The following is an 8,549-nucleotide window of genomic DNA, read 5'->3' on the forward strand; positions in this document are numbered from 1 at the left end:
CTCTTCTCCATCCTGCTGTGCCTCCCGGCACAGACCGAGGTGAGGCTCCAAGGCCACGGGGTGGGCTCGGGGCTGGGGGCTCTTCCCAATCCAGGGGCTCCGCCGGGCTCCCCGGCCCCGGGTGGTGCCGCTTTCTCCTTCCCACGATTCCCTCTGTCCTTCCCCTTCCCGCAAGTAAACTCCTGGTGCCAGAGCCCGGCTTCCCCACGGGATGGTCGGACTCGGCTCCTCCCTGGGACGGCCCCACTGCTTTCCCGGCCGGCTCCCCCCAGATCCCGTTCCGTGTCCCCCATCCCATCCCATCCTCTCGGTCCCCTCGGGCATCTCCCCAGCATCTCCTCTGTTTCCCGCCCAAGGACAAAGGCCAACCCCAAACTAGGCTGAAGTGGGACCAAGAGGTCCAAACTCATTAAAGCACAGAATAGGCTGAACTTGGCCAAACTGGGCTGGACTGGTCCAGTCCCAAGCCAGGCTGAACTGGCACCAACTGGGAAATTCTTCCCCACCCCGCCCCGGATGATTCCCAGGGTCTTCTATCCAGTGTTTCCCCTCAGTCCAGTGCCTTTCACCCTGCAGTGTGTCCCCAAATCCCCTGGCAACCCCTGCTCAGAGCAGGGGACAGCCATGCACCGGGGGGGCTGGGGACACCTGTGTCCCTCCCCAGCCCCACAAGGGCCAATCCTGACCAACGTTTTGCTCTCCTTCCCCAGGCCGCCTTTGATGGCAGTGGTGGAACTCTATGTGCCGGGGTAAGTGCTGGAGCTGGGTGCACCAGTGTGGGAACTGGGGGGCAGTTTGGTCACCCCCAGCCTTTACGAGGACTGGGGACAACCCAGTGACCGGTGACATCTCATGGTCTCTCCACAGGGAGTTGGTGGCTTTAGCAATGGAAAGGTGGGTACCCTGAGTTCTTCTGCTGGGCCCAGGCCCTCCCCTCTCATGGCCATGGGCATCCCAGTGCACCCCAGTGCATGCCAGTACACCACAGAGCTTCCCAAGGCTGCACCTTCCCCAGGGTGCCCATTGCATTCCCACCCTTCTCAGTGCACCCCAGTCAACCCCAAAGAGCATCATGCCCAGCCCATTTCCTCTCCTCTCTCCCTCCACTGCTTTCCCTTTCTCTTTGTCCATGACAGTGGTGTCCCCAAGTCCCCCTCCTTGACTCCCACTCCCAAACCCATCAATTTTGGTCCTCTGTCCCCTCTTTCTCCTGCCCCCACCCACCCCTCACTTCAGCCCCCATGTCCCCCCACTGGAATTCCTGCCTCCCCACCCACACTCCCCAGCCCCATCCCTTGGGGCCCCCAGTTCCCCCCAGTTCACTGTCTTTGGGGCCCCCAAGTCCCACTCCGTTCCCCTCGTCCTTGGAGGCCCCGAATTCCCCTCGCTCTCCTTGTCTCCATCCCCACCGTGGTCCCTGCAGGAACAGGGATCAGGTGAGAATGGCCGGAGTGGGACTGGGAGGGAACAGAAGGGATTTTCCCCCTCAGACTGGGGACTTGGGGACACCTGTGACCCCCCGAGCCCCACAAGGGCCAATCCAGACGAAACCTTTGCTCTGCTTCTGCAGATAAGCGTAGTAGGAGGCCAAGGTGGATGCATTGAGGTAAGTCCTGGAACCGGGGCACCAGTGTGGGAACTGGGGGCCAGTTGGGTCCCCCCATGCCTTGCTGGGACCAGGGACACTCCAGTGACCAGTGACATCTCCTCATCTCTACAGGTAAAGAAAGGCACCCAGCGAGTGAAGCGGTCTGAGGTGGGTACCCAGAGTTCTGCTGGGCCCAGAGCCTCCCCTGTCATGGTCATGACCCTCCAGGGCATCCCAGTGCACGCCAGTACACCCCACTGTGCCTCAGTACACCCCGGCATGCGCCAGTATCTCCCAACATGCCCCAGTATCCTCCGGTGCTGCTCTAACCCCGTCTTTCTCCCCAGCCCCCCGTGGCTGAGCAGGTGGAGCTTCTGCGGGAGTGATGCCCGGCTGCCCCTCTGGATGCCCTGGTGAGAAGTCTCGGGGGGTCTCCAGCCCCACAAAAGATCCTCGGGGGCCAGGGCGGATCCCTGAGCCCTCTGGGGTGGGCAGAGCTTGAGGATGGCAGAGGGGCGTGGCAGGGGCTGTCCCTGATCCGTGTCCCTGGGTTAGGTGGACAGAGCTGTCCCCAAGGCTTCCTTGCACTGGGGGGCTCTGGGGACACCCAGTGTCCCTGTGGGAGCAGGGAGGGCTCTGGGAGGTTTTGGGGAATTCCAGGGTGAGGGGCTCTGGGAGCCACAAGGATCTCAGGAGCCAAGTCCTGTCCCAGGTATATCCGGGGCTCCAAATCCCTTCTCCTGCCGCAGGTCCCTGCAGAGAGAGGGGTGGGGACAAGGCCCCTCTTGTGTCCCAGTGGACACTGGGGGTCATGATTTGGGTTCTGTCTTTCAGGACTGGAACTGGTGGTGACACTCGCGTCCTGTCCCCCTCCAGCAGCATGAGGAGATGATCATTCCTGGATAACCCCCCTGATCCCCTGGGAGCCCTGGGAATTTCCCTGGAGTAATCAATAAACCCCTACAGCAAAGCAACTCTGTGTGTCCCTGTGTGTGTTCCTGTGTCCCTGTGCGTGTTCCCGTGTCCCTGTGCGTGTTCCCGTGTCCATGTGTGTGTTCCCGTGTCCCTATGTGTGTGTTCCTGTGTCCCTATGCGTGTTCCCGTGTCCATGTGCGTGTTCCCGTATCCATGTGTGTGTTCCCGTGTCCCTGCGTGTTCCCGTGTCCCTCGGTGTTCTCGTGACCCTGTGTTCCCGTGTCCATGTGTGTGTTCCTGTGTTCATGTGTGTGTTCCCGTGTCCCTATGTGTGTGTTCCTGTGTCCCTATGCGTGTTCCCGTGTCCCTGTGTGTGTTCCCGTGTCCCTGTGTGTTCCTGTGTCCCTATGCGTGTTCCCGTGTCCATGTGCGTGTTCTCGTATCCACGTGTGTGTTCCCGTGTCCCTGCGTGTTCCCGTGTCCCTGTGTGTTCCCGTGACCCTGTGTATGTGTTCCCGTGTCCCTGTATGTGTTCCCGTGTCCCTGTGTGTTCCCGTGTCCCTGTGTGTGTTCCCGTGTCCCTGTGTGTTCCTGTGTCCCTATGCGTGTTCCCGTGTCCATGTGCGTGTTCCCGTGTCCCTGTGTGTGTTCCCGTGTCCCTCTCTCAACCTGGGAGTCTCCGGTCCCTCCCCTGCCATGAACAGAGTGACTCCGGGGGCTCCCAGGGGTCTCTGCACAGGAGATCCCCTTGCCCCCGCCATGTGCCCTGGGCAGAGCAGGGTGGGACGCCCCGGAATGTCCCCCTGGAGCTGGGAGGGACAAGGGGCAGCCAGGGCAGCCTCTGGAGCCCCCAGGGTTTGGGGCACAGCAGGAAACAGGTTCTGCCCAGGGCTCTGGGAGCCCAATCCCCAGGGAGCACAGGTTGGGGTCAGGGCAGGAGTGGATCACGGACAGGGGCCTGGAGCCCTGGGTCCTCTGGTCCGTCTGGGAGCGACAGCGCTCCCCTGCCCAAGGGTCAGCACTCCTGGGCACATGGCTTTGGGAATGAGGGGGTTAAGGCCGCTTAAAGGATCCCCGGCTGTTCAGATCCCATTATTGAGGTGCCTCTGCCCAAATTTAGGGGCAAATGGGCCCATGTGCCAAAGTCAATAGTATGGAATTTACCGAAAAATAAAATGTGAGGGAGAGAAAGGAGGAAGGGTGGGCAGAGAGGGAGAAGGGAGGGAGAGAGATCAGTCACAAGGTCAGCACCACCCGTGGATCCAGAGGCATTGTTGGTCCTTCTTCCCCCGGCGCTTCTCGGTACTGGGGGGTCCTGAGGTCATTCTGAACTTCTCCCTGTTTATCCATTTCGGCAAACTGAGGAATGAGTGCTCATGGGCTACACAGCTCTCTAATGCCATTGGTTAAACAATGGCCTCGGGTGCTAATTAGTCCCAGCTCAGGCTGTCTCTTCTCTTCAGCCGGAGGTTTCTGGGGCCGGTGGCCGGGAGTTGGTGGTCGCCGCCTGCCCCTCTGGAATTCCCTTTGACCCAGCTGGAGATGATTCCAGCACGAGTGCCGGGTTGGCTTTCCTTGCCCACCACCAGGGATCCATTCTGCTCCCGCAGCTTTGTTTACCTCCACCGAGGTCTGGGATAATCCCCGGACAATTGTCCTACCTTGATCTTATCTTAGCTTCCCACCCCGGGGGCTGAACTTCCCGCCCAAGGTCCAGCTGTGGGCCGAGGCAGGGTTGCGGGGGGCTTCGGTGGTGGCAGCAGCGCCTGTGCCATAACTCAGGTGAGCTTTGTGTGACCGCTGACGCGCACGAGCAGCTGCTTCTTTACGTGCTGTGCCACAGTGGGAATTTTTGTGGGGATGTATTTCCCAGGATGTGCCGACCAGATCTCACCTCTGCCAGGCCTGGAGTCAGCGCCTTCCTGTGCTCCGTCCTGCACTCGTCTCATGGCAAAGTCCTCCTGCGGTGACAGTGTTTGGGAGGGGCAGCTGCTGCTCCTTAATCCCGACACCAGTGGAGCCTCCCCAGCCCTCTGGGTGTCCCCAAGGCTTCCTCCCCCCAGGGGCCCCCTGGCGACCCCCCAGCCCCACTTCATGCAGGTCCCAGGGCACAACGTGGTCTTTGAGGGTCTGGACTGCGACATCTTTGAGGCTCCGGTGCCGACGGTGCTGTCGGTGCTGGTCCCCATCGAGATGTGCAATGCCCTCAACAAGTAGCGGGGGAGGCCTTCATCATCACCATCATCTTCATCACCACAGCCACCCACGCCATCACCCTCATCCCCCACATCATCAGCAGCATCATCACCCACACCTCCATCATCATCACCCAACACCATCAACACCATCACCACAACACCAACAGCACCATCATCACTGTCGTCTTCTTCATCATCACCTTCCTCTTCATCACCCACACCATTGACACCATCACCATGACACTACTCACACCATCATCATGGCCATCATCACCACCACGTACCTCATCTTCATCACTCATGCTGTCAGCCACACTATGGTGAACTCCATCACCAACACCATCATCACCACCGTCAGCTCCAACACAACCATCACCACTCAACACAATAAACACCATCACCGTGACACTGACAACACCATCATCATCACCACCACTGTCACCATCATCGTCATTACTATCATCCACACGCCACCATCACCTCCATTATCATCACCCATCATCATCTTCATCAACATTTCATCACTCAACACCATGATCACCACCACCACCACCATCTTCATCACCCAACTCCATCGTTATCATCACACGACTACCACCACCACCATCATCACCATCACCACCATCCCTTCCATGATGCCCCTGTGTTCCCTCAATGTGTCCCCCCATGTCCTCCCCCATGGTGACCCACCCCTCTCTCCCACCTTCCATCCCCTGTCCATGTCCCGCTGTGTGCCCCACCCCCATGGTGACCCCCAGATGTCCCTGATGTACCCCCCAGCCTCTTGGGAGAACCAATCCCCGGTCCAGATGTCTCCCACCACCATGTCCCCCTGTGTCCTGGTGGTGTCCCTCATCCCCCTGTTCCCCCCCAGGGTGACCGACCGCTTAATGTCCCTCCCAACCTGTCAGAGAACCAGATGCTGCCCTGGGTAAACATCCGGCTGATGGGCTCCATCCGTCCTCTGTTCCCACCGTGTCCCCCCATGGCCTCCCCATGATGACCTCCCAATCGCTCCCCCCATGGTGATCCCCCAATGTCCCCATGTCCCCCACAGCCTGTCAGAGAACCAGTCACTGGCCTGGATGCCACGCTGGGTGAACATCTGGCTGATGGGCTCCATCTGCCTCTCCATGTCCCTGCCCTTCCTCGTCCTCTCCGTTGACCCCCTGCGTGTCAGAGGGAGACACAGGAGGGACACGGGGCAGGATGGCCACCAGGACGGTGGCTGTGGGGCTGGTGGCCATGGGGTTGGTGGTCATCAAGAGGGCGGTCATGGGGAGATTGATGGCCTTGGGGGGGCCAGGTGGCCATCAATATTATGGTCATAGGGGTTGGTGGCCACCAAGATGGTGGCCATGGAGAGACGGTTGATGGCCTTCGGGGAGGTCATCATGGGGCTGGTGGGCATCAAGATGTGGGTCTGGTGGCCATGGGGAGTTGGTGGCTATAGGGATTGTGGCGGTGGCCATGGAGGGGCTGGTTACCATCAGAGTTGGTGGCTGTGGAGTTTGTGGCCATAAGGCTGGTGGCCATGGTGTCTGCTGGCCAGGGAAGGGGTGGGGGTTGGTGGCCACAGGGGTGCTGAACATGGGTCTAGTGGCCATGAGTGTGGAGTCTGTGGCCATGGATATTGGGGTGGTGGCCATTGGGTTTGGTGGCCATGGGGTTTGGGTTGCCGGCCAAGGGGTTCCACCCTTTGTCCCCCGATGTCCCCCCAGATGATGCTCAAGCTGACGCCGCTGTCGCTGATGCCACATTGGCTGATGGTGCTCAAGATCTCGTTCGCCATCATCCTCCTGGGCAAGACCCTCAAGTTCATCGCCAGGAACTACCTGGAAGGGGAGGGGAGGGGCAGGACGTGTCCCCATGTCCCCACAGCCCCGTGTCCCACCATCCCCAATCCCTCCATTCCCATGGCCCTGTGTCCCACCCGAACCCTGCCTTCTGCTCATGGGTCACCTCCATGGTCACCTTTAGGGTCCATGGCCACCTCCATCTCCTCCCTGTCCTCTCTCACTCCCTTCCTGTGTCCCTTTGATCACCTCCAGCTGGTCTTGACCATCTCCCTGTCCCCACCACCATCTCCCTGTCCCCTCCTCATGTCCCACCACCACGTCCTGTTCACCTTGAACATCCCCATATCCCCCCTTCACGTCCTTCCCACGTCCCCACCACCCTCTGCACATGACACTGACCATCTCCACGTCCTCAGTTCCATCTTCCTGTCTCCTCCACCTCCTCCCTGTCCCCTCCACATGTGCCATCACCATGTCCTGGTCACCTCCACAATCTCCAGGTGTCCTTGACCCTGTCTCCTCCGTCCCTGCTCCCCTCATCATTTCCTGGTCCCCTCAACCATCTGATCCCTCATCCCACCACTGTCCCCATGTCCCCACCACCACCTCCAGGTGACATTGACCACCTCTGTGTCACCTCCATGACCTGCTGTCACCGCGACCATCTCCTGCTGGTTACCACCCCCATCCCCATGACCCCACCACCATCTCCATGTCCTCTCCATGTCCCCAGCTCCATGTCCGGGTCCCATCTTGTCCCTGTCCCCACTGTCATCTCCATGTCCCCTCTGCTGCCCCCTCCACCACAGCCTGGTCACCTCCATCTCCTCCCTGTCCCCCCCACCCCGTATCCCTTTGGTCCCCTCTCCCCCCCCATCTCCATCTTCTCTCCTCAGCCCAACCTTGTCCCGCCCCTCGGCCCCGGCCCCGCCCACAAGAACACCCCTGCCACTGTCACCTCCTGTCACCCCCATGTGTCAGGCACCCCCCGACGCCACCGTAACCCCCCCGCGTGACATCGATGGGGTGGGGGAGGGGCTGAATGGGGGGGCCAGGTTGTCACCCGGTGTCACCTGATGTGACCCCCCCCGCCCAGTGCCCTCCGGTCATGGGGCGCCTCTCCAAGTGTCCCCCAAAGCCCCCCCGTGCCCCCCGGCCTCGCTCAGTTATTGTCAATAAAGGGAATTTCCCCTCCCCCACCCCAAACCGCCTGGGGGATTTTTTGGGGGGGTGGGCGCCCCTGGGGCAGCCAATCACAGCCCGGAGGAGGTGTTGGGGCGAGGCGGGCCACGCCCCCCCAGGTAAGAACCCCCCCGACCCCCAAGACCGGCCTCAGTCGCCTCCAACTCTCGACAGGTCAGTGGAGCGCCCCTCCCCCACTTGGGGGTCTCGGGAAGGGAAGGGGGGAGGGGCGGGTGATGTGGCCCGTCCGGGCCGGACTTTGGACCCCCTGAGCTGGGGGGAAGGGGCACGAGGGGGGCAGGGGGGACCCACATTCGGGGGCAGGGGGACCCACATTTGATCTCCTTCCTGGGCTCCCAAATCCACCCCAGGACCCCAGTAACCCCCAAAATCCCCCCTGCACCCAAAACTCTTCTCCAAAACCCCCTTAGGACCCCAATATCCCCTCCAGGACCTTCCTAGGACCTCCAGGCTTCCCCCAGGACTCGCCCAAAATCCCCTTCCCGGGATCCAATAACCTCCCAAACGGCCCCAAGAACCCCTCCCCAGGACCCCCATATCTCCTCAAGGACCTTCCTGGGACCCTCAAAACCCCTGAAGATCCCCCCCAAAATCTTACTAAGGAGCCACAAGGACCCCTCCCAAAATTCCCCCAGGGACCCCAATATCCCCCACAGCCCCTCAAGACCGCCCCAGATTTCCCCTTCAGCACCTCAATAACCCCTAAATCCCTCCCGACCCAAGTATCTCCCTGAAAGTCCTCCCCGGAGCCGTCTCCCCTCAAGGACCCTCCTGGGACCCTCAAACACCCCAGCATCCCCTCAAAATTCCCCACAAGGATCCCCGCATCCCCCAGCTCCCCCCCCC

The 8,549-nt window shown here is 60.9% G+C and overlaps 1 non-coding gene across 1 annotated transcript; it reads left to right on the plus strand.

Annotated features, from left to right (window-relative positions):
• On the plus strand, positions 1-2,562 carry LOC103618641. Its single transcript, XR_001863390.1, has 7 exons — positions 1-39; positions 711-749; positions 868-894; positions 1,571-1,606; positions 1,721-1,756; positions 1,936-2,001; positions 2,423-2,562. It is a non-coding gene; the product is annotated as an uncharacterized LOC103618641 (transcript).
• The last annotated feature ends 5,987 nt before the right edge of the window (positions 2,563-8,549 follow it).

This window comes from Corvus brachyrhynchos, unplaced genomic scaffold (assembly GCF_000691975.1).
Source record: "Corvus brachyrhynchos isolate BGI_N302 unplaced genomic scaffold, ASM69197v1 scaffold1647, whole genome shotgun sequence".
NCBI classification, from domain to species: domain Eukaryota; kingdom Metazoa; phylum Chordata; class Aves; order Passeriformes; family Corvidae; genus Corvus; species Corvus brachyrhynchos.